This window comes from Vombatus ursinus, unplaced genomic scaffold (assembly GCF_900497805.2).
Source record: "Vombatus ursinus unplaced genomic scaffold, bare-nosed wombat genome assembly UNPS02000580.1, whole genome shotgun sequence".
In the NCBI taxonomy this organism is placed as follows: domain Eukaryota; kingdom Metazoa; phylum Chordata; class Mammalia; order Diprotodontia; family Vombatidae; genus Vombatus; species Vombatus ursinus.
This window is the reverse complement of record NW_020940358.1, coordinates 29,555,946-29,582,915: the sequence shown is the minus strand read 5'-3', so window position 1 is coordinate 29,582,915 and position 26,970 is coordinate 29,555,946. Positions and strand designations below refer to the sequence as shown.

Below are 26,970 nucleotides of genomic sequence, written 5' to 3'. Positions count from 1 at the left end.
AATACTAGTGATTGATGACAGATAAGGATGGGCCTAGTGACACACACACTATTTGTCTGCTATTCAAGGATCAGCAAAGGTAAGCTCAGAAAGGTCCATCACCAGGCTAGCCACACAAATCTCAAAAACCATCTATTAAACCACAGAAGGGGTGTCATCAGGAAATTACAATTCCTTTAAGTACTACTTTGGTTATTCAGGAGAAAAATCATGGTCACCAAAATTGCCTGCATAGATGTAATGCCAATAAATGAGAAAACGATCCAAATTTACAGTGCTATTGGGAATGGGAAAACATATTGTGGTATATAAATATAACGGAATACTTTTATACGTAAAAAAATACAAATATGAAGACTATAAAGGAATATGGAAAGACAAGAGATAGAAAATAATTTGAGATGTGTAGCTTTACATATAATCATTTTAAAAATTGTTTCATTGAATATTTTATAGATACCCAAGGCTGAAATAAAAAATGACAGAAATAAAACCTTAAACCTAGAATTACCTTCAGTAGTAGTGTGTAATCAGCATTTGGCACACTGAACAAGATGAGGAGCAAAATAAGTGATTAAGTCAAATCAAAGTAACACATTTTGAGAGTCTACTGTGTACAAGGCACCACACTAATCTTTCAGGGAGATAAAAGAATAAGACAGACCCTACCCTCAGAGGCTTACAAAATGATTAGGAAAATAAGAGGTCAACTTAAGGGAAATTAAGTAAAAATAAACAATTTGAAAGTTCAAGACGCCATGGGGCAGCATATAATTAATAAATGAATGTAACATAAATAGCATAAGTACCATGAAACTCACAGAAGGGAGAAGTTGAAATATGTATTTGTCTTTGTGCTCTTTACCAACACTTTATTGAATTTATTTTTTAATTCATTTTAGTTAAAAAAACAACTTATGTTTGCATATGCAGATTTCAAATGGATGACAACCAACACATTTTAAGAAGTAAGCTCCTCACTCATACACAAAAGATCAATATTGCATATAATTACAAAGGAAAGGGGGAAACTTGGAGCTTGGGTCCCTGGGTGAGGTATATAGGGCAGAATAAGGTTTAAAAGGCAGAGAAGTTCCAGATGAGGAAAGTTGAGCTCTGGTAGCACCAATAGTTCGCAAGAGAGTTCACAAAGGGACCTGGTAGATGGGATTATAGCAGCAATTACTTCACTGGTTAGTGTGGGAGAATATTAAAAACCTTTTTAGTTTCTTTAGAATATTTTCCTCTAATGCCCTTTTCAAAATCCTAGAAAAGCCATTGTATCAAAAGGCTTTTCTCTGGGAAATGGAATTAGGAGAGTACCAAGTCTTTTAATAAAGAATAATTCGTTTATGTCATTGCCTTCCCCGATGACGGCAAGTGGTTCTCAACCCATAAAGGTCTACCAGAAGTGACTGGTAGGCTAGCACTTACTCTTCTCCATTGGGAAAGAATTAAAGTATCAGTGGAAAGGAGACATCACTTTCCTTCATTTGACTCCAGGAGTAAGAAGAGTTGTCCTGGAGGAATGAGATAATGACTTGGTTGCTCAGTTCCAAAATGTTAACCCAGACTGTCAGTCAATAAACATTTATTAAGCACCTACTATATGCCAAATACTGTGCCAAGCATTGGGAATACAGAGAAAACTAGAGTCCATGCCCTCAAGGAGCTGATAATCTACTGGGGCAGACAACACACAAACAACTACGTTCAAACAAGATAAATTGGAAATAATCAATAGAAAGAAGACATTAGAATTAAGAAGGACTGGGAAAAGCTTCCTTTAGGGAACCTGGGATTTGATTTGGGACTTGAAGGAAGCCAGGAGGTGTAGATAAAGAGAGAGAAAATGCTTGGACAAGACACAGACACAAGAAAACAGTTACATGACAATGCAAGAAACAAATATCAAATGTTAACCCTTTTTAGAAGATGTATCATTGTGGCTGGAGACAATCTTAAAAGCCTTTAATGGAAGAGACAGAAATTAAGCTACAATGGCTAGCCTTTGTACTGTGAAAGGGCATTTCAGGTAAGAATAGTGTTGGAAAGGTTTGGAAACATCACTGTAGTAAAGGGTGGCACTGCAACTGAAGTCTAGAGATCTGTGTTCAACTCCATGGTACAACATTTACTAATTGTTTCTTTCTTTTTTCTTTTTTTAGGCAATCGGGGTTAAGTGACTTGCCCAGGGCCACACAGCTAGTAAGTGCCAAATGTTTGGTCTGAGGTTGGATTTGAACTCAGGTCCACCTGACTTCAGGGCCAGTGCTCTATCCACTGAACCACCTGGCTGCCCCTTTTTTCTTTTCTTTCTTTTTTAACACTTACTAATTGTAAGATGATATTAAACTATTTACTCTTTTCTGGCCTCAGAGTCCTCATCTATAAAATGGGAATATTTATAATTACTTCGCCATTCCATTGTACAGAAAGGACTTTGTAAACTTTATAAATGCAATGTAGATATAAGTTTATAAACAAACATGGTAGTAATAATAATTTTTATAATTATGATAGCAGTTACCATTCAAGGTTTGCAGAGTGCTTTACAAATATCTTATTTTAAACTTATACCAGTCTTACAACAATAGGTGCCATTATTATCCTTATTTTATGAATGAGGAAACTGAGACCCAAAAAGGGTCATAAAAAGCTAGGCAAGGGGTCGCTAGGTAGCACAGTGGATAGAGCATCAGCCCTGGATTCAGGAGGACCTGAGTTCAAATTTGGCCTCAGACACATAACACTAGCTGTGTGACCCTGGGCAAGTCACTTAACCCCATTGCCTAGCCAAAAAAAAAAAAAAAAAAAAAAAGCTAAGCATCATCTTATACACAAATCAGAGCACAAGGGCAACATGACTACTTCCTCATCTCACTTGGATGATATAAAACCCCCTCTTCAAGGGAGACCAATAGTTATAGGTAGTTTTCTACCCACTAGTACAAAGCTCTTACTTTAAAATCCTAGCCAAGTTATCATTTATAAGACTGTACTTTATGATCTTCAAATTGCAAGATAGCACATTAAAAGAATGAAGGTTTAAAAGTTCTAGTCATGAAAGATAGTATCTGTGAGAGCTAATGATACAAAATAATCATGAATTGTTAGTGTTATGTGAAACTATGTGGAAATTTAGTTATTCATAAAGATACAAATGTTACAACTTTATTTACAAGTGTACAAACATGGGATAAATTTCAAAACTGAACATTCTTATAGGTTCTTATAGGTGACAATTTAATTTATAAAATGATACTATTAATGAATCATTCATTTCAGGTGCAAATTACAAAACTACTATGTAATTATAGTGACCAAACTTAGCACAAGAGAAAATCTCTTCCTTCTTTGAAGAGAAGTGGTGGACTATGAATGTGGTATGTAGCAGATACTCTTAGACTTGACTGGTATTGGCTAGTTTTTACTAAACCCCCTTTTTTTGTTTGTTTTTATTCTTTGTTAGAAAGGATGGCTCAGTGAGTAGAAAAGGAGGGAGAGAATATAGGAAATGTAGGTGAAATGGAAGCAAAAGATATCAATAAAATAGTTTTTTTTAAAAAAGTTACAAAGCTTTTAATCAAACAGGAACAATTCTGAGTATTTTTCCAAACTTATGTCTTCAATTGATACTTAAAATGCTCTACAATAAGGAAAGGATTCATCTTAGTATTACTAATTTAGTATTACTATCTGTAGGCCTTGAGATATAGATTTGTCTAACAGAGAATTTTAAAATATGTGCCTTTCATGCATAATGTCCACAGCTGATTACCTGTAGCCTGCGCAAAGTATATAGGCTCCTTCTAAATACCATGATGTTAATGATATATCAGGGAATGTCCACCAAAGCTACTCAGAATATGAATTCTTAGCAGATGTGCTGTTGAGAAAAACACTAACACAAATTTACATCCTCTAGAACACCAGTTGGGCACATCACTACAGTGCCACCTGGCAAATCACTTTACTAAAGTAGAGAGCTTCATTTTCCATTTAGTCATCAATGAGGCTCTTCTTGTATGGTTCAACATTTTCATCAAGAAAATGCTTTTTTAAAAATTGCTATTCTTTTTTTAAAATTAATTAATTGACTGATTTTTAGTTTTCAACATTCACTTCCACAAGATTTTGAGTTCCAATTTTTCTCCCCATTTCTCCCCTCCTCCCACCCTAAGACTGCATGTATTCTGCATACCCCTCCCCACAATCTGACCTCCCTTCTATTCCCCCCCATCCCCTTCCCTTTCTATTTTCCTGTAGGGCAGGATGGATTTAAGAAAATCCTTAATACATGATTGGGAACCACAAAAGTTCTCCTAGTTCTTGCAAAACTGCACAGAACTTTCTATGATGTTAAAACGAAAATATCCTTTCACTTCTTCCCTAAAGATCTCAAGGCAGTTAACATACACCTGACACCTTTAAAGATGCAAGAGATATAAGCTGAAAGTTGGGACTGGTGAGAATTTCTTAGCCTAAGTTACTTATGTTTCACAAAGACATAAAAGAATCACAACCACTCAGAGCAGAGAAAAGATCTTTGTCCAAACTAATTAAGCATGATGTAGTAAAGCAAGTGGGACCTTGAATCACATGACCTTCACATAAAGTCCAGCTTTACTACCTGAACATAAACGCAGGCTAGTTACTTAACTTCACTGGCCCTGGGCTGTGCCACATATAAAATAAAGGGACTGGACTAGATAACTTCAAAGGGGCCTTTTCTGTTCTAAATGTATGATTTTATGATGAAACCCCAAACCTAATGCACCTCCACCCCACATCCTTAACAGATATAATCCAGCTTCTCTCCATTAATAAATATCTTTATCAGGAGAAATTCACTACTTAAAATGGCAGCCCTAACCCTTTCCCTTCCTGTTCTAGTTACTAAAAAGTTTCTTTCTTATTCTGGGCTGTTCTTTTGACTCTCTACAAACTCCACCCATTGGCCTTAGTTTTTCCTTTCTTGTGACCTTCCTTTATAAATGGCTGTAATGCCTTCCTATAGTTCTTGGCCTCAATTCTGTGTTTGGAGATATAGGGGGTAAGTATACTTCCATTTGCAAATACTTTAAGAGAGCTATCCATTCCCCTTCACCAAATCTCTAAATTAAACAGCCCAAATTCCTCAAATGGCAAGGTTTTCAGAACTCTCCCCACCTCATCCTAGTTGTCGTGTCTTCTTGGACATAGTGTGTAAATGTCTCATTTTACATAGCTCCAGAATTAGACACAATTAATTCTCCAGCCACAGCCTGACTGGTGAAGCGTCTAGAACTAGAGTCTAGTCTCATTTCCACCAATCCAGACATTAGATTCCTAGTGAGAAAGGCAGTGTGACAGAGTGGAAAAAGTACCTGTGGGGGAACCAGGAATACTCCTACCTCAGACATCTATGAGCTGTGTGACTGCAGACAAGCTCAGAACCTTGGTTTCCTCATGCGTAATGGAGTAAGGGTCTTAGCATCTCTCTTCCACAATCATGAATTCAGAACTAGAAGGAACCTCAGAGGCCTTCAAATCCAGGACCCTCAGATAAAAGAATTGAGGCCCATTAAGTTTGTGCCCAAGATCACACAGGGAGGGAACAAATGATAGAACCAGGGTTAGATCACAAGGTCCTCTGACTCCAAAGTCAACTCTCTGCACTGTCCTATTCTGTGAGTGGTTGTAAAGGAGCTTGGCTAACCTTAATATGCTATGTAAATGTGACTTAGTAATTAATATAAAGTAGTCTCCCATTGCTTGATCTATAAACTTGGGCTATTTAGCCTGGAGAGAGGAGACATGACCTACTAAAGAGTTGGCCGGCCTCACAGTTAGAAGGCTCAGAGTTCAAGTCCTACCTATATGATAAATCCCAGTTGTGTGACCCTGAGCAAGTCACTGAAACCTCTCAAGACTCAAAAGCAACTCTCTAAGACTATAAAATTAAGAAGAGCTGTTAATATGCATTAGTTCAAGGAGTTTCTTTACCACATCTCTTAAATTACTAGTCTCCTCCAAAAAAAAAAGAAAGGGGTAGCCTAAGAGTATATTAATAGGTCATAACGAATTCATGGTCAATGAAACCCCTGAAGTGTCTTTCAAAAGAACTGCTATCAAACCAGGTTTACTTCATCCTGTTTCTGAAAGAATTTATTAAACTTAAGATGGGATTTACATTTATATTTGCTGAATTTCATTTGTTGCCTCTGGCCCATCATTCTAACTTCACTGTGGGTATTTTTTTCCCCTGGTATCCAACATTTTATCCATGCTTAACTATGAGGCATCTACAATGACTAGCATGTTTTCAACCAATACCTTAATAAAAATGTTGGACACAACAAGGTAGGACAGATTGGCAGCAATGCATTAATCAACAGTCTTAGGATATACTGATGCAACTAGCTGTCAATCTACCTAATCATACTACTGACCTGGTGACATGTCTCTACTTTGTTCATAGGAATATCATGAAACTTCATCAACTGCCTTGCTGAAATCTTACTTTGCCATGACTTGTATTTCATGAATCCATGCTGTAATTGTCCTAGTATTAATCACTTTCTCTTCTAGGAGTTTACAATATAAGAAAGGACAAAGTATCTGTGATTGCAACTAGGGAACTCTCTCCAGTGTTCCAGGTTATATGGAAAGTTACTCCACTAACAGTCAAGGTCTTAAGGAGCTGCCTAAAAATCAAGCACAAGTTAGGAGTCACACAGCTAGGAACTGTTGACAGCAGCATTTGAACTCAAATTTTCCTGATTCCAGGCCCAATATTCTATCCATTAACTAGTACTGCTACATTGCTTCTAGAAGTATTTTATAGAACACAGTCATTTATTCTAATTTACCTCTCTGTACTTTGTGAAATCTACCTTTTTTTCATTTGAAAATCTGAATAGCTCTTGTCTGCCTCCAGCATTCATATATCTTTCTCCTACCTCCTTTATTCCAGCAATATTTCCATTTTCATTTTCATTTTTCTCCAGAACCCTGGGATATAAGGTTTTTTGGTTTTGTTTTGTTTTTTTGAGGCAATTGGGGTTAAGTGACTTTCCCAGAGTCACACAGCTAGTGAATGTTATGTGTCTGAGGCTGGATTTGAACTCAGGTCCTCCTGACTCCAGAGCCAGTGCTCTATCCACTGTGCCACCTAGCTGCCCCCCTAATGTTTTTACATTTACAGTTTTAAAGTAATTTTCCTTGGTGGAAGAGAAACAGAAATAAAATGGAAGCTGAGTAGTTTTGCCTTCTCTCTGTGCCTGTTGAGCCAGGGAGTCAAGTGAAATATGCCTGGCCTTGGGTTAGTGGAAGACTGAAACAAGTACCAGAGGGTACAGCAAGCCCAGAACCAAGGCAGGAGTCTCTGTAGACTGACTCTCTAGTTTTACAACAATATACTGCTATTAGAGTCCAGGGGAATTATCAACATACTCCCTAAATTATTTAACTCAGGTTTCTCTTGACTCAAGACATCTCCTGCTTTTACGTTTTCACACAGGCCAACCTCCATGCCTTCAATATATGGCTAGGCATGTATTTGAATTTGTGACATTTGAAGTTATAATTTATATAAATTAGGTTATCAGTTCCAGGCCAATGGAAATATGCAGATGGAAATCAAATAATGTCACCACTTGGGACCACCTCCCTCCCCCTTAATATCTGCCTTCCAAATCCTAATATTATTTCAAAGTTCAGCTTAGGTGCCACTCCTTATGAAGCCTTCCCTAATCCCCTCCCTCTCTGTGTGTTGTTTTCTCTCCACTCAAATTACCTTGTATTTTCTTATCTGTGTAAATGTTATATTCCCCCCCAACCCCACCCCCAACTCTGAGAGCAGGAACAACTTCATTTTTGGCTTTGTAATCCCAGCTCCTTATACAAAGATGTTTAATAAATGTTTGCTGAATTGATTACATTATTATTTGTGTCTCACTGCAACTCTGTGGTACAGTAGATAGAGGCTGGATCTATAGTCTAGAAGCCCTAAATTAAAATCAACTAATCAATCAACATTTATTAGGTGCCTATTATTCGCCAGGCACTGTGGGAGGCACTGGAAATCTGGCCACCAACACTTAACTAGCTGTGTGACCTTGAGCAAGTCACTTAACCTTTTGTCTGCCTTAGATTCCTCAAATGTAAACCAGGGATGACAATAACAGCACCTACCTGATTGGGCTGTTGTGAAGATCAAATGAGACAATATTTGGAAAGTGCTTAATACAGTGACTATCATGTAGTAGGTACTTAATAAAAGCTTCTCTTCCCGTCTTTGGTCATACATAGACTAATATACATTCAGATTTGACCTTCTAAGTCAATAGAAATGGGGGAGGGGATGTGTGGAGAAATGCCTCTCTTGTAGATTTTGTATTTGTTCTTATAACTTAACAATCCAACTTGGGTCTGGAATTATGAAAAAAAAAATAAGACATTTAGATTTTTAAAAACTTTGCCCCAATTATAAGTCAGATTACAAGAGTTTTTGCAATAATAAAGTCCAAAGTATATATACAAAGGCCACAACCAAATACCTCTCATTAAACTAGCTAAGCAATTTCTAGTCCTCCCACAAGGTACTAACTAGCCAGTTTAACTTAAAAAGCTAAGTTTTTTGTAGGAAGAGTCCAACCTACACATTTATAATACTTACTGCAGAAGAGACTGATGTCCACTACTCTACTAGTAATGCTAAAGTAGATTATCAAAAAAGCGACAGATAAATGGAAACCAGAAGTCTGATTCACAGGAACCCAGAACTATGCCAATTATCCTTCCAAGGGAGATTTCAATATTAATTTACCAAGTTTTAGCTTTTTTGTGATTATATTTCTTAGGTTTGAACAGGTAAGGATTTTACTTGGATAGTCTTGGAGGTATTCTGCACTGGCTCAAGAGTTTTCCCAGTTTTTACTACCTGGTTTCACCCTCCCAACTGAGATTCCAACTTCTAACTGTAGTCTGAGGATCTGGGTTCAAATTCCATCTCTAATAGTTGCTATGTGGCCCTGGGCAAGTTTCTTAACCTCTCTGAGCCTCAGTTGCTTCAGATGGGGTTGGATTAGATGATGGTCAGAGACACCCTGTAGCTCCAAAAATCTGTGTGTCCAAACTCAAACAAGCCCAAATCACAGATCACAGAATTTTAGATCTGGAACATTAGAGATCACCTAAATGCTCCCCCGCCCCACCATTTTACATATGTAGACACTGAGGCCCCAAAAGATGAAATGACTTTCCCAATGCCAAAATTAATGGCAGAGCCAAATTAACTGACTGAGCCAAGTGCCATTTTACTGCAGTTCTCTGTCTCTAGTCCTTCATAGGAATCCTGTAGTCTACAAACTTAAATTGACAGGTGATTCTGATGTCAACAAAGAATTTTTTAGAGCATGAGCCAATATTTCATCTACTCAAAGAAATTAGTATTTGCCTTTCTAACTACTAAGCCTGAAGAGATAGCTCCTTACGCAATTCATCTTTGGGATGTCTGCATCTTATCTTAAAACACCATACTTCTGTTTCTTATGGCAGTCAAAATATGAAGTTGTTATTATACAAAGATTTTCTAAGTTATCGAATTAACAGGGATACTGTGTGGCTCATGATATTAGTCTCTCACATTTTAGAAACTATGTTTACCCTAGCACCATAACAACAGGCTGATCAAATGATTTTCAGCCCATCAAATCTCAAATTACTTTTTATATAATAATAAACCTAACCCCCCCCCCCCACAAATCTTCTCTTACCCTCTTACTACAGTTATATATGAAATTCATGGCATCTTCTAGAGTTGAGGGTTCTGTTTAACAGTGAAATTTAGTGGAAAGCTATTTGGGAGTTGAGAAATGATTTTTATCATGTGATAAAAGATGATATGAAAAAAAGACTCAGAGAAAGGAGAGGGGGAAGATAAATTGTCAAACAAAATTTTAATTTTAAGGGGAAAAATTGGCTTATATTTATTTATACTCCATCAAAAACAAGGGGAAAAATGTTATGAGAAAACATAGATGTTCTTCCTGCTTTCTTAGAAGGGTGTTTACTATACCAACCATATTCCTTTAATTAACTATTGCATTTAACACAATTAATCAACAATGATAACATGGGGTATGGTAAAATTAAGAAGGTCTACAGAATATCCTGAAATACTATTCTATATTTCCAAAAGTAGTATACCTCCAGAACCAGATTGATAGTATAGAACAACATGGATTATAGAAGAGGAGGAAGTAAAGAAAGAGAATCTGAGGCCAAATATAAAAAGCAGTAAAAGTTTATGTTATGTATTTTGTCCTTATTTCTCCAGGAATCCTCATGTTCCTAGAGCAAACACAGGTTGAGTCAACCCAAACCACCTAAATCTTCTGCCATTCAAGATGGCGCACCACAGGAGTCTAAACAACAGTCCAAAAACTTCCTCTCAGTTCTACATTCAACAGAAGAGACATGACAGAGGCTAACACCAAATGGAAAAAGGGGGTGGGAACCACTCTTTGGGGTACATAAAGATGAAACGCCTACATTTCACTGGCTATAAGATCCTAAGAAATAGCATGCTTTTTCGAATGTACCAATTTGAATCTGGCATTACACTGAGCCAATGTGCTCAAGCAGCAGTGTCAATGGCAAATAGAAAAGGATCCCTACTGTCTGCATATTGACTTAGAAAACCACAAATTATCATTATCTCTTCTGTATTATATTTTGGCTTATTTTGTTAAACATTTTCCAAAGATATTTTAATCTGGCTAGGGGCACTGTAGGCAGGCTGTGAGTACAACACCTCTGAACTAAAGGACTAAACCAGACCTAGAGAGAAGGCCAAGAAATCAGAATCAAGAGTTATTAAGAGAAAAAAAAAACATTTACTGTAATTCACCTTGAGAAAGAGAATTTGCTCCTTAGTACTCTATGCACTACCTTGGTATGGAAAACATACATCAAAAAAATCATCCTAGGGGCAGCTAGGTGGTACAGGGGACAGAGCACCAGCCCTGAAGTCAGGAGGACCTGAGTTCAAATCCAGCCTCACACCAAACACCTGACACTAGTGACCCTGGGCAAGTCATTTAACCCCAACTGCCTTAAAAAAAAAATCATCCTGACTGAGTTTGGGGCTTCAACAAATACCAAACATATATTGCATTATAAAATACTGATGCTGTAGAAGATTGTAAACTGTAGCTTTAAATAAAAGCTACACCATGTAACACATAATTAAGCAGGACTACATAAATGAAAGATTTCAATGACATACATACAACAACATGCACAAAGCCCTATGCTGAGATCTATGGTAGAAGCAAAGAAGCGTGAGACAGTCTCTGCTCTCTCCTGAGAGGACATAGCTAGCAAGCAATTTAGTCAACCTGAACTCCAACACCAACCTAGCTACCTTTCCAGCCTTACCTTACACTAGTTCCATTGTTATTCAAACTCCAGCTAAACAAAATTGTTTGCCCTTCCCTGTACAGGTCCCTCAATATCCTATCTTCTCAATTTTGTTTATGCTTACCTACTTATGCCCTCTTCTTCCATTGCCACCTGTTACCATTCTACCCATCCCTTTATGGCCCTTTAGTTAAAAGCCAACTAATCTAGCCAGAAGGAATCTCTTCCTCCCCTGAAACACTACAGCTTACAAATTAAATTCTACTTTGTACTTTATTGATGCATACCAACTTTGTTTCTTCCTAGATGCACCTGGCATGTTGGCTTATAGATGTCAACACTCAAACATTTGTTAAATTAAAATAAGCCTATACTAATACTTAAAAACGAACAAAAGAAAAAAAATGAACAAAAGGCAGTGTGAGTGAGTGTGTGTGTGCATGTTGCAGTGCTCCGCAGTGGATTGAGAGCTTAGAGAGCTGGCCTCAGAAACAAGAAGGCCTGGGTTTAAATGTTACTTCTAACATATTCTGGCTGTGACCCTGGGCAAGTCACTTAATCACACTCTAAGTTATAGAGAAGGTTCTGACTTGTTTTGGTATAGGGAACTTCCTCTCCTAGGAAGTCCCGATACCAATGAAATCACAGGTCTGGTAGACAGATTAGATAGATCTTTTGACAAAACCAGCAATTTTGTTAATACAGAGAGCTCCCCCAAAACTCCCTCTATCAATGTATATGTGCAACTTATAGTCTATATGCTGGGGGCACAGAGAAATTTGTTCAGGGCCACAAAGTGCATTGATTATATATCAGTTTGTGTCTAAGGCAAGACTTGAACCCACAACTTTCTGACTCCAAGACCAGCTCTCTATCCACTAGACTACATGGTACACCTTCCCACCGATTCGATAATGTGTGGCACATATAATAAATGTTCAGTTCAGCACGTTTAGGACACCTCCTGTTTATGATCTCAAAGATTAGTAGCATTTGAGGCTTTGACAGTTTTCAGTCTATAATCAAAATGAAGATCAGGTTCAAGGGAATTTTTGTCTTTCTGCAGGGCAGGGAAATAACAAAGGGTCTAAGCTTCCCTGTGGGAACAGGGAAAGCTTCATGGCAGATGTAGGTCTTGAGCTAGTCCCTGAAGAAAGGGTAGGAACAGGTTAGGTGAAAAGGAAGTGGGATGATATTTCATGAGGGGAGAAACACTGTGATCAAAAGTATCTTGAGGCAGTGAGAAGCATAGCTTGACTATAACAGAAAATTCATATTGGAGAATGGTAGGGCCAAAGATAGTTAATCTAGCAGGTAGGAGGCACATTTTGGAGTCTCAAATGACAAACTAAGATAAAATCTTAGGAGAATGCACCAAAGGTTCCAGAGTAGAGGATGTAAATGATAAATTTGGCATTTTAGTATATTTTGATGGCAGTATATAAGACCCAATGGAAGGGGGAGGAACTTCGGACAGGCAGGTTTCCCTTATTACCAATAGTGATATGCAACAAAGAGCTCTGGATTTGATTCAAAAACCGGTGTGGTCTTGGCAAAGAGGGGCTTAAAACCTCTGGGCCTCAAGTTCCTTTTTTATAAAACTAAGGGGTGGTACCAAATGATCTCTAAGGTTCCTTCTAGCTCTAAATCCTATGATCTACGTATGATCCAGGCAGAGTAGCCTAATCCACACATAAAGGAAATGAGGCCCAAACTCAAATGGTGACAATGGAAAAATAAAGGAAAGAAGAGATGTAAAAAGAATAATCAGGAAAAATTCAACAGGATTTAATAACTTAATGGCTATCAGGGACAAGGGAATGATAATATCAATAGCTCACATTTAAATAGCACTTAAAGATTTGCAAAGCATTTTACAAATATTATCTTCATTTTATCTACACTATGACTTTGGGAGATAAGTGTTATTATTATTATTCCCATTATATGAATGAGGAAACCAAAGCAGAAGTGACTTGACCAGGAGCATACGAGTAGTAAATGTCCAAAGCTGGATTTGAACTCAAGTCTACAGGACTCTAGGTTCAAAGCTCTACCCAGAACACCATATGGCTGCTTCAGAGAAGAAAGACTGAAAATGACTCAGGTTTCACTCCTAGGTGACTCTAAGAATCATCCCATCTCTAATGAGAATAAAGAAGTAGAGCTGGTATGAGAAAAAAATAAGGAATGCTATTTCAGACACATTGAATACTGGTGAAGAGAGAATGGAACATCCACATGGAAATGTCGAGGAAGCAGCTTATTGATGACTAGAAATATAAATCTAGGAGTCTTTTGCATTTGTTCATTTATCCAATGACCAACTACTATGTATGGAAATGCTGGAGATGTGGGGATATACAGGACAATTAGACTTGTTCCCTAACCTCAAAATGTTTATAAACTAATAGGAGAGACAATACAATGCATTATGTGAAAAGTGTCAGGGGCAGCTAGGTGGCGCAGTGGATGGAGCACTGGTCCTGGAGTCAGGAGGAGCTGAGTTCAAGTCCAGCCTCAGGCACATAACACTCACTAGCTGTGTGACTCTGGACGAGTCACTTAACCTCAACTGCCTCACCAAAAAAAAAAAAAAAAGTGTTTTAAGATGCAAAGAGCTTTAGGAATTCAGAAGAGGCCACTATTTCAAACAGGGTTCACTGGGAGATAGCATGTTACAGAGTTGGGAGTCAAAGAACTGCAAGTTCAATTTCTGCCTCTGTCACTCACTAACTAGATGGCACTGGGCTAGTCCAAGGTCACACAGGTCCTAAGTAATAGAATCTGGATTTGAACCCAGGTCCTATGAGTTGAAATCTAGTATTATTTTCCACTACACATCATGTTGGAAAATCAGAAAAGTATTTTTGAAAGAAGACACATTAAACATGGGCCATCAAGAATAGCTAAGATTTCAACAGGCAAGTATGAGGGTGGGGGAGGCCTCCAGGAGAAGAAAATGGAAGTAATATAAAGCCAAGGTCAGTATCCTACGCACATATGCCAAAGATAGCCTACATTCCAGTCACTGATATCTCTTATGCACACTCCCATCTCCCGGTGAAAACCTGACCATTAATGTCTGCCTTTTTTCTCTCCCCTACTCCCTCCCTCCACATTCAAAGAAAAGATTATCAATGACCTCTCTCCCTACCCTGACCATCATATATGTCTTATCCTCTGCACTCACCCCTCCCTCACTGAGCAGGCCAGCAGAAGCCCAAACACACTTCTTTTAAAAGGCTTGTTGGATTCCTAGCAAAGAGCTGGAAAACACAAGGTGAGATACCGAACCTTTAAGAGTGGGGGAAAGAGAAAAGGAATAAGCAAAAAAGTCAATCAATCAGTCAATAAACGTTCATTAAGTGCCTTTTAGGTGCCAGGCACTATGTTAAGCACTGGTGATATAAGGAAAGGCAAAATACAGTCTCTGTCCTTGACGAGCCCACAGTCTCACGAAGGACACAACTAAATAACTATATATAAACAAGCTATATACAAGATAAAAAGGAAATAATCAACAGAGGGAAGACCTAGAATTAAGGGGGATTAGCAAAGGCTTCTTATAGGTGGGATTTCAGCAACTTCAAAGAAGTCAGGGAAACTAGGAGATGGAATTGAAGGAGAGCATTGAAGACATGGGGACTAGCCAGAGAAAATCAGAAAATCAGAATTGGTGAGAACGGGGATATAATATCTAGACAAAACTATATTAGCAGAGACAAAAGAAGAAAACAACAGGCAATTGAGCCAATACAAAAATACCAAATTTAGATCTTCCAACAGTGCTTTTTAATACAATTTGAATGCTTAAAAGGTAAGAATTAACAATTAAGAGTAATGACCAAAAATATACCAAATTACCTTCACAAGAATGAATGTAAGTGGAAATGAAGGGGAAAAAGAAATGAGCATATTTTTACAGTACCTGTCAGGCACTTCAAAAATATTATTTTATATGATCCTCACAACCCCTGGAAGTAGGTTCTATTATTATCCTCATTTTACAATTGGGGAAACTGGGCAAGAGAGGTTAAGTGATTTGCCCAGAGTCACCCAGCTAGTGTTTGAGACTGAATTTGAACTCAGTTCTTGAAATATTCTCAGCTTATTGCCTTCCCTGGCTTCCTTTAAGAAATCTTAAAATCAGAAAGCTTCTCCCAACTTCTCTTAATTCTAGTGCAGTTGCTTTGCTAATTATTCCCATTTATCGGGTATATAGTCTATTTGTACATATTTGTTTGCTGTATTCCTCATTAGATTGTGAGCTCTTCGAGGGCTAGGTCTGTCATTTGCCGATTTGTATCTCTAGGGTTTAGTATAAAGCCTGGCACAAGGTAAGTATTTAATAAATGTTTATTGACTGATTTTTTTATTTCTGCCTCCAGGCCTAGCCATGTAGGTGCTTCTGGCTAGGAAAGCACTAAACAAATATAAATAATGTATAAATGTTTGTAACAGAGATTTTTTTTTTCAATGGAGACTGGGATGTGAGAGGAAGAGGAGGCGGATTTTCACTGATTAAAAAATTAATGTAAAAATAAAGAATTAAGCTACAAGGAAAAAGATGGACTTTTGAAATGGAGTACTTCCAAGCACTCCTGATGAAAATTTTAGAGTTGAACAGAAACTCTGAAATTTATGTAGTAGAGATTTGTGGTTTCACATATAATTCCCTTTCTCTGTTCCATTTTTTATATGGTAATGTTAATTTTATGGGGTGTTTCTTAAGTTCAGAATTTTAAAAAATTTAAAAAAATAATGTGACAGTTACCTGATAAATCAAAACAGGTACCTAAAATAGGATCCAAGCAACTGGACAACCAACTGGGTTGACAAAAGGCAAAGGGCATCCTGGGGTATGCAGGGATAACCCCAACAATGGGAAGACAGTCTGTGATCCTGGAGAAGCTGAGGAAGTTCTCTGTAGTTCCCAGCTGATTTTCAGAGATCAAGCAACTTTAAATAGACCCATGTGGCCTGAGACCAAGATACTCACTTTTACTTAAGGCTACTCTGGCTGCTGAGGTCAAAGAAAGCCTAGTCAGTGAACTGGAAAAGTGGCCACAGTTACTGAAGGTGTAGATGAGGCTAGCATCAAGGAAGTTCTTTCCTGAGATATCACCTCTTGTGGCCTAGTGCAGGAGATGAAGTTTGCCATCTCTCCCTTTCTCAGTTCTAGACAGGAAGCTGGCAAAAGGCAATGGAGAGAAAGTGGGGTCAGAAAAGATGGAATGGAGAAGCAAACAGGTGAGTTTGGCAAAATTGCTTTCCTTTAAAAGAAAAAAAGTTTCATTAATAAGACCCTGAGGCCTTGGTTAGCCTTCCTGTAGATTCTTTAATTGTGACCTTTGACAATTCACTTCACTTCCCCATTACTTATTTTAAATGCTTTACTAAACTTCTGGAAAGTAGGAGTTAATGAGACTCATAAGTGAGGAACAGGGAGTTAGAAGAATTGCCATAGGTCATAGATTAGAGAATACACAAAAGGCCTCCTTCCCTTCCTCAATTAGGACCAGAGACGCTGGGTAGGAAGGGACCTTAGTTAGAGGCCATCTAGTCCACCACCTAACCTTTCAAGAAAATGAAGAACAAAAGACATCCAAAAAACAGGAAAAGGATCTATTTGTTCAAAAATATTTATAGCAGCTCTTTTCGTGGAAATCAAAGGGATACCCATAAATTGCAGAATGGCTAAAAAAGCTGTGGTATACAATTGTAATGGAATATTATTGTGCTGTAAGAAAGGACAAGCAGGATAATTTCAGAAAAACCTGGAAAGACTTGCATGAACTGATGCATAGGGAAGTGAACAGAACCAGGAGAAAGTTATACAAAGTAACAGTAACATGTTCGATGAAGAACTATGAATGACTTAGCTATTCTCAGCAATTCAATGATCCAAGACAATCCCAAAGGGCTCATGATGACGCATACTATCCACCTCCAGAGAAAGAACTGATATTGATTGAATACAGACTGAAGCATTCTATTTTTCACTTTCTTTCATTTTTTTCTTAATGTTTTACATAATTGCACATGTATAACCTATATCTGCTTACTGTCTCAGGAGGGGGGGAGGGGAGGGAAGGAAGGAGGGATAGATTTTGGAACTCAAAACTTTAAGTCAAAATGTTAAAAAATTGAGGGGAGAAAGCAAATGTTACCTCCGTGGGAAAAAAAAAAGAAAATGAGAAAGAGCGAAATTATTTTTTCCAAGGTCACACATAGGTAGCAGGTGGAAGAGTCTGGATTCAAACTTAGAACCATCCTCTTCTTTCAAAATCATAAGTCTTTCCATTGCATCTTAGGCCTTGTCTGAAAGGTCATCAGCTTGCCAACCTCATAACATTTTAAGTGTTACTTTGTCACAAAGATATTCTTGCTAGAACCCACAGGCTCTATGAAAAGGTGTCACTCAGTACAGGTCTGTTAAACTTCATACCCTAGTTCAAAAGTACTTTGTAACTACTATTTTTCTCATTCCCAGAGGCTTGTAAAGAGAAGCAGATGATATCTTAACAGCCTCTTAAGGAAAGAAAATTGAGGAGCAATATGATCAGGGGCAAGGTTGGAGATGGAAGGTCAAGAAATAAAGTCCTTCATGAGTCTGACCCTTCGAGGACCCTGCCCCTTCCCTAGTTTTCAGAGAAAACTAATGAGCTTTTAAAAGAGTAACTGTGTGGTTGTAAAAACATGACTCCAGCCTCCTCCAGACCTCCCTTAGCCCTGAAATCTAAGGAACCGAGAGTCCAAGCGGAAATGCATATCCAAGGCGCAGGTTTCACTAGGGGACTCCTGCTTTGCCAGATCCAGGCATAAACAAGCCCCGAAGGTGGCTACAACGTCCCAGCCTGGCCTCCGCCGGCCGCTCTCGGCTGGACAGTCAGGGGGGCGGGACTCCCGGGCGGGACGGGGCGGGTCTCCCGGCAGTAGGAAGGGCGAGTTCTATCCCCAAGGCTGCGGAGCATTCGAAAGAGCTGTAGGGCGTGCCCGAGACCGGAGGGGTGGGGGTGGGAGTGGCCCTGACTCCAGGCTTAGAAAAGGAAGGGACAAACGGGACGAAGTGTCCGGACAAGATCACCTCCTCTCCTCAGCCCACGTGACGCTCTCTCCTCGACCTTGTGGGTCACGAGAGAGGAGGCAGCAACTGGTTCCCTCACATCCGCCCGTCGAAGTAACCCCTCCCCCTCATCCCAGGCGACCAATGAGAAGCCTCGCCGCGCCCGCGCGGGACCCGCAGCGCGCGCCGGCAGCCGCCAATCTTCGCCTGCAAATCGGTCCGGCCTTGCCCATTGGCTCTAGAGATAGTCTTTCAGAATTCTCCCATCCCCACCCGTCACCCCTCCGCCTCATCCTGGTTCTGACTCTCCTCCCTACTCCGTTCTCTCTTCGCCCCCCTCAATTCCAAACCCCCTCCCCCTCCAGCCCGCAGTCCAAGTCACCCGGGCGGCGGCTGCAAGGACACATTGTCCATGATTCTTGCTCGCGGCTGTCCTGCCCCTGTAGCCCATGGGACAAAAGCACAGTCCTGACCCCAGCCCCAGTCCCTGGCAAACAGTAAGAGTAGAAGAGTTACCTGTCTCCGACTCCGGCTCCACCCGGGAATGAGGTACCGACTCCCCCACTCTCGGCTACACCAGTGCCTTAGCCCCGCCCCCTCCCGCCCCGGCGTGTCACGTCACCACGCAGCCTGTCCCGCCCCCTCCGAGCCCGGAGATGCGGAAGCGCCGCCTTTGGGCTTTCAATTTCCCACTTCCTCTCGGTCACCCACTTGCCCCACCCCCGAGTTCTAGACTCCCGGAGCGTGAAACCTGACAGCTGCCTCACGAGAAGGCCTTCCTTCTCAGGGCCCACTGTCGCTTGCGAGGCCTAACGCGGGATGCACACTCTAGGGATGGAGAGGGCTCTGCCCGGGTTGTGACGTCACAGTGTTCAGCGCCTCTGCGACGTCTAGGGCCCATGGAATGTTGTGACAGTGGAAGGGCGCGCGTGCTGCACTCGAGCGCAGACCCTGGAGCGCAGCAGGGAGCAGGTGTTAGAAAAGATGGGGAGAACTAGGGAGGCAACTGGGGCCCCCGCCCACGCGAAGGTTCTCAACTCTTTCTGCACGGATCATACAGCGCTTAGTCATAGTTCCTAGTGCCCTGCCCAGCCCTGCCCTGCCGGATTGGCTTCTACTTAGATGTTGACAGCAAGGGCCGGCTGATTGCACGGAACCTCATTGGGGAGGGAACATATTCCTTGGTAAATTCAATTCAATTCAAACATTTATCAGTCGCTTGATTGGATTAGTAAAACATGAATTTTTTTCATGAGATAATAGGAATAAGTACATATAGCTTATAGAGCGGCTACCTCTTTAACATGAGGATTCTGAATTTTTTTTAATATGGCATATGCTATTTCAATGCAACTGCCTTCCTTTGTAATTCTTTATATTTTATTTTATGCGTTTAAGGTGTCTATAGGCTTCACCGTAATGTCAAAGGGATCTATGACATATAAACAAGAACAACTTTTATAGAAGTGGCCAGGTATAAGTGGCTGGACAGCTGGACTTTATTCAGGAAGTCCTGGATTCAAATGATTCTTGGGGTACTCGCTAGTTGTATGACCCTAGGTCATTTAATTTGTTTGTGCTAGGTTAAAAAAAAAAAACAAGAAAAAAACTTTTTGTTGTTCAGTCCTGTCCAACTCTTCCTGACCCCATTTAGGATTTTCATGGCAAAGACAATGAAGTGGTTTGCTGTATCCTTCCCCAGCTCATTTTAAAGATGAGGAAACTAAGGCAAACAGGATTAAGTAATTTAACTCGGCTAGGAAGTGTCTGAGGTCACATTTGAACTCAGGGCTTCCTGATTCAGGCCCTGCACTCTAGCAGCTGTGCCTTCTAGCTGCCCTGGGGGAAAAAATAACGAAGGAAGAATGTCTGACAGGGAAACATTATGTGTATTTTGAATCATAAGCTACACCCTCTACACAAAGCCTCAATAACTAGTCAGTATTACAGACTATAGTCAATAGTCAATAAACGTTTAAGTTTTTGCTATGTGCCAGAGACTGTGCTGAGCTCTGGGGATACAAATGCAAAAAAAAGACAGTCCCTGCCCTGAAAGAGCTTACTGTCTACAGAGGCAGACAACACAAAAAAGTTGACAAGGGTTTGGGAGGGAAAAGAAGTGAAAGAAGCCTGAAATGAGTGCTGCTGGAGAAGCCAAAGAAGCTGGAAATGAATGCAGTCAAAAAAAATTAAAGACTCATAGAATTTTAGAGGTGGAAAAGACCTTAAAGGTCTTTTACATAACTCTTATTACTTTGTAAATGAAGAACTGACTCTCCGAGGCTTGAAGTAGTACATAGAAGTAGAGACAGCCGACAGGAAGCTAGTAAAAGGCAATCAAGGAGGATGGGATGGAAAGGAGGGACTAGAGTAGCATATAGGTTAGCTGGACTTTTTTTTAAGATTCAGAAAATCAGTAACTTTGCTTTTAAAAAACTTAATTGCAGTACAAATAACCATAAGCTGATAAATGACAGACAGAATTTGATTTCAGATCTCCAGTCTTCAAGACCAGCCCTCTCTTTCCACACCACTCTGACTCTATTATATATTTTGGCAACTGATTCTTTGTTGCCTTATACTAAAAGAGCCATGTTTCATCAATGAAAAGGTCTATGTTCAGGTTAAGATCTGAAATCAAAGGACATGAGTTCAAATTCCAACTACACTATTTATTTACTACCTTGTGACCTTGGGGAGGTCAATTAATCTCCCTGGGCCTCAATTTCATCTGAAAAATTACTAGATTCATTCATTCAACAAGGACATATTATTTAGCTACTATGTGCTAGGTGCAGGAGATAGAAAGAAAAAAAGAAGGAAAGAAAGGAAGAAAGATTGTCCTCTAGGAGCATACATTCAGCTGGGAGTAAATAACATCAACCCAAGAAAAATAAAAACAAAAGAAATTTAAAAAACGATTAGAGTGAATAGGGTACTAGCAACTAGTGGAGAGAAGGGTACTGATAAATATTTAACAACTGGCTCTCCAAAAGGTCATATTAACATTATTAACATGTTCTCCTTAGCTTTCTTGAGTCTAATCAATCAACAAAATAATAAATTAAGGCCTCATTTGTAGAATTTGCTGACTGAAAATTTAACAATTGACTCTTCTGCCAATCTGGCCCCAGGAAGAGGAGTGAGGAATATTTAGATGACCACTGAGGTCCCTTTGCCACTCTTAATATACAATCTTATTTTTTTTTCTAATTGTTTCAAATGAGTTTGTCTACCAGTAAGTTTCTTAAGGGCCTATGAGACTTGCCCTCATTTTATGTATGCCCCCCACCCCTACATAAAAAAAGATAAAAACAAAGAAAAGTGCTTTACTGCCTTATGAAAGAATCACTGAGACTGCAGGAGAATGACTAAAAGGCATTTAGAGACCATTAAACTAAATACTTATTTTACAAATGAGGAAAGTATGGCCCAGAGACAAGTGATTTGTCTAAAGTCATACAGGTTGTAATTCCCGAGGGCCCAACAGCATAGCACCTTAGTCCCTCCATCAGATTTGCATAAAATAGTCTTGTTGAGTACTACTGGGGTATAGAAAGCAATCTGCTATAGCAAGATATAGATAAGCATCCCCTGAGCCTGAGCAATCACTAAATTTTTGTGCCTCAGGCAACTCTATAGGACTTAAATAATAAGCCATAGATGAATGATTGTCCTACATTGTGCCATTTGAAGCCTCAAGATGTGCAAATCTAGAGAACCCACTCCAAATGTTCATATGGACTATTTGTGTCTAACCTGTGGTAGAGTATTCTGAGCTCAAATTGGTCTGTTCAGCCATATTCAACATACTGTAACTTGACTCTATTGATGTCATTTTGGTCCTCTTCAAGAACGAAGGACAACAACCAACTAACCACTTAAAGTATATAGAACATTAAAAGAGCAAAAGAATGCTTTATGTTTGCATATTGCTTCATGGTTTTCAAAGGCTTTCACATTATCTTATTTGATCCTCTGTAACCTTTTGAAGTAGGTGGTTGCATCAGTCTATTAAAGTTTGATGACACTATCCATTACTATCCAATTCTCTTTACTCAGACTCTATGTACCAAGAAACTTTTTTTTTTAAATTGCACTTTCAATTTGACTTTCTGACTGGAAAGAAGAGGCACTGGCCAGCCATACTTTGGTTCATTCATTAGTTTATTTCTTCATTGTACATTAATAAATGAGCATTTTAGTTTCATTAGTTAATCTCTTGAGTTGTTAGCATGTATTAGTCCTGCACAGCTTTGTTAGCCCTTAAGTAAAGGAATAAAATGGAGTTTCTATCCCTGCAAATCTGAGGACCAGTCACTGGACCTTTGATATCTCCACCAAAGTGCAGAAGGATAACTCAAGAGGCTCTGTCTGAAACAGCCTATAAACTACTCTCTTTCTACCATCTTAACTACAACTCCTACAAAGAATGGGAGATGACTTCAGTGTATCATCACCCACTTCTCCCTTTGTTCATTTTCATACCAATTTTACTAATAATCCCACCACAAACTACTATGAACTTGGACCTAGAGAAGAGATACCTTAAAAGTTTAAAGGAGTGAGTGGCATGGTCAGAGTAACAAGCATCTAAATTAATTTAGAGGCATCAGAAGAATTGAGTATGCTTGTGGTGCTGAAAGTAGAGTCTGACTAGAACATCAGTCATTTTCCCCCAAGGCTTCTTCATGATGTTATAGCATAATATATTGGGATGAATATGTTGAACATAAGAAGACAGTGAAACCAGTTCCGTTTTGAGTTGTTTGCCAGAAAAATTTTGTTCTGGCCCAGTGCATTAGGATTTTGCAATATTAGGAGAAAGCCTAAAGTGGAAAGTACCATTTTTAGCACACTAGTGAAGAGAAAGATATGTATGTCATTTTTCATTGAGCAAACTGGTAATTATATTTTTATAAAATTCTAAGTTAAATAAGGAGTATTTTTTAGGTATATCATAAGATGGTTTTAAGAACCAAAACATTTATAAATGATATATAGTCACCTAAAATACGATTACAAATCTAAAGAAACCTTTGGGTCAGTGTTGGATAAAAATGTTTTTGCTAAACTCTAACATTAGGAATGTTTTTCTCACTTTAATAATAGTTTTTAATAGTGAATCAACAATAAGGCTGATAGGAGTAATGGTAAATCAATAAATTATCAAGCATTTATTAAGTAGCTATTATGTGCCAGTCATTATGCTAGGCGCTAAAGGTACTGGAATAAAAATGAAACAATCCTTGCCCTCAGGGTTTACATTCTATTAGGAGAGATGTGGATGTGTAGATGTAAAAGTACATATAAGAAATGTTTAATATAAATGCAAGGTTATTTTTGAGGGAAGAAGGTACTAGTAGAAGGAGGGGCTAGGAAAAACTCTAGGTAGAAGGTTAGTCTTTGAGCTGAGTTTTGGGAAAAACTAGGTGGATGTGAAGAGAGAATACATTCTAGTCAGGAGGGGTAGGATTGGGGGAAAAGATAATGAGTTTTATTTGGACATGTTGAGTTTGAGATACCTGTAAGACATCCTATTCTACATGGCTTAATGGCAGTTGGCACTCTCAGGGAGAGGGACTATGGACAGATATATGTATATTTATATGTATATGTATTTTGTGACATCTTCATAGAGATGATATTTGAACCTATGGGAGCTGATGAATCACTGAGAGGGGGGAGGTAAGGTGAGGAGAAGCCCAAGTCAGAACTATTGAAGAAAAGGTAGCAGGGTAAGGCAGCTTGGTGAAAAGAACACTAGTTTTGGAGTTAGAGAAGCTGGATTTGAATCCTGGCTATGATTCTTACCAGTAGGACCTTGGGCAAGTTGCTGAACAATCAACCCATAAACATTTATAAAGTACTTCCTATGTGCTGGCTACTAAGAGTTGGATATTGAAAGAAAAATTGAAAACATACCCTTCCCTCAAGGAGCTTACATTCTAAAGGGAGTGGGGGATGGTGTACTATCTTTACATAAGTAGATATATATTCTAGATACATATAAAGTATATAAAAGTAGATAAAAGGTAGCCTTAGGGAGGAAGACACTAGCAGATGGGGAAAATGGGAAAGGCCTCCTGCAGAAGACAGCATATAAACTGAGTGTCGATGGAAGTGAGGGATTCTGAGGATCATGGGTGGGAAAGGAGAGCATTGAAAGCATGGCAGATAGCCAAGGAAAAGGCAAGAGATGGAGTCCCGATTGTAAGGCTAGATTGGATAGATTCTAGAAAGCAGAGACTGCATCTGTTTTCTACCTACCCGTCCAGGTACATGTTGTCTCCCCTGACTAGATTGTAAGATCCTTCACGTAGTAGTCACTTAATTAATGTTGGTTGATTGATTAATGTGTAAAAAGACTAAAAAGTTAGGAAGGAGCTAGGTGATGAAAAGCTTTAAATGCATAACACAGGAGTTTATATTTGATCTTAAAGATAATAGGGAATCACTATAGTTGATAGAGAAGGGGGATGAGATGGTCACACCTGAACTTTAGGAAAACCACTTTGGATGGAGGGAGAGACTTTAGGAAAGGAGAACAACTAGGAAATTATTACAATAGTCTACACATAAGACAACCAAGGCTTGAACTAAGGTGGTAGGTGACCATGTACGTGAAGAGAGAAATGACAAGAAACACCAAGATTTGATAATTTAATGCATACATGGGGTGAATGGGAGTAGAAAGTAGAGAATGACATCTAGGTTATAAACCTGGATGATTGGATAGATGATGGTGGGAAAAATTGAGGCCATTCACTGAAAGCTCTCTCTTCTCACCTGTTTCTTACATCACTCAGAAGCCTTCTGCCCTTCCCTCCTTCACCCCTATCTCACTTTAAGAGGGCCATTCTCCTTGCCAAGGCAAACTCTCTATATGCACAAGTGATCCCATTCCAGTTTGTTCTCTCTAGCAGAGACACTCGCCCCCTCCCTCTTATGATCCCCACTCTCTTTTATCTTAAATTTCTCTCTGTCTATTGGCTACTTCCCTACTGTCTACAAACATACTCATGTTCCTTTTATCCTAAAAAAAACAAAAAACAAACTGTCACTTGATCATCCCAGCTAACTGTCATCCAAGATCTCTCCTTCCTTTTTGTGGGAACTCCTTGAGAAGACCTACAATAGGTGCTTCTACTTCCTTTTATTTCATTCTCTTCCTAACTCTCACATATAGCTTCTGACTTCAAAATTCAACTAAAATTGTTTTCTCCAAAGTTACTGATCTCTTAATTGCAAATGTAATGGCCTTTTCTCAGTCCTCATCTTTCTTGACTTCTTTGCAGATTGTTGTGTTTGTAGGGATTAGGGAAGGAACAGGTAGAGAAGGAGGGATTAAGGGATGATAGTGCAGTCAATCTACTCGAGAAGACAGGAGGGGATGCTATCAAGAATATGTGAAGAAGGATGCTGAATTGATCATTAATTTATTTTTTATTTTATTTTTATTTTTTAAATTAATTTTTAGTTTTCAGCAATCACTTCCATAAGCTTTTAAGTTTTAAATTTTCTCCCCTCCCTTCCCAAGATGGCGTGCAATCTGATATAGGCTCTACATATACATTCCTATTAAACATATTTTCACATTAGTAATGTAAAGAAGAATTAGAACCAATAAGAGGAACCACAAGAAAGAAGAAACAAAACAAAACAGAAGGGAAGAAAAGAGCAAATAGAATGCTTCAATCTGCACTCAAACTCCATAGCTCTTTCTCTGGATGTAGATAGCATTTTCCATCATGAGACCTTTGGAGATGTTTTAGATCCTTGCATTGCTGAGAAGAGCTACATCTGTCAAAATTAGTCATCGAACGCGGCTGTTACTGTGTACAACATCCTCCTGGTTCTGCTCACTTCACTCAGCATCAGTCCATACAAGTCTTTCCAGGTTTTTCTGAAGTCTGCTTGCTCATCATTTCTTCTAGCACAATAGTATTCCATTACATTCATATACCACAACTTGTTCAGTCATTCCTCAATTGATGGGCATCCCCTCAATTTCCAATTCTTTGCCACCACAGAAAAAGCTGCTATAAATATTTTTGTACGTGTGGGTCCTTTTCCCATTTTTATGATCTCTTTGGGATACAACCCTAGAAGTGGTATTGATGGGTCAAAGCAGTGCTGGTGTTCTATCCACTGTACCATCTAGCTGCCCCTCTCAGCTCAACCCAAAGAGAGATTTCTGGATCTCACCCAAGGGAAAATTCCCACTGAAGTCTCTAGTGTAGTGAACTAGGGACAGGGACATGATGGAGACTGTCTTCCCAGAGTCTTTGCCTTCAGTAACCTAGAGTTGACATCATTCATCTTTCCTCTAGAAAGGAAGACTAGTCAAGCACTGAACCTGGAAGGCTCTCATCAGTTCTGCCCAACCTCCCAATCCCTCATATCCTTCACCAAAGGAAGAGTATTCAATCCCATCAATTAGAAAAGGGTCCCGAGCAGCGAGGTGGTTCAGTGGATTCAGCAACGGCCCT

The 26,970-nt window shown here is 39.2% G+C and overlaps 1 protein-coding gene across 7 annotated transcripts in view; it reads right to left on the bottom strand.

Moving 5' to 3' along the window:
* OGDH (oxoglutarate dehydrogenase) overlaps window positions 1-26,970 on the bottom strand; it is a 109,678-nt gene that overhangs the window by 80,673 nt on the left and 2,035 nt on the right. For 4 of the 7 annotated variants that reach the window (XM_027851907.1, XM_027851950.1, XM_027851958.1 and 1 more), the window contains exon 1: window positions 18,995-19,074. The exons of 1 other annotated variant lie outside the window; for it this stretch is intronic. The gene's annotated coding sequence lies outside the window, so the exon portion shown is untranslated. Of the gene's footprint in view, window positions 1-5,396; window positions 5,419-16,411; window positions 16,603-18,994; window positions 19,075-26,970 lie in introns of those variants that run through there. 2 more of the 7 variants (XM_027851915.1, XM_027851935.1) reach the window with 2 other exon arrangements.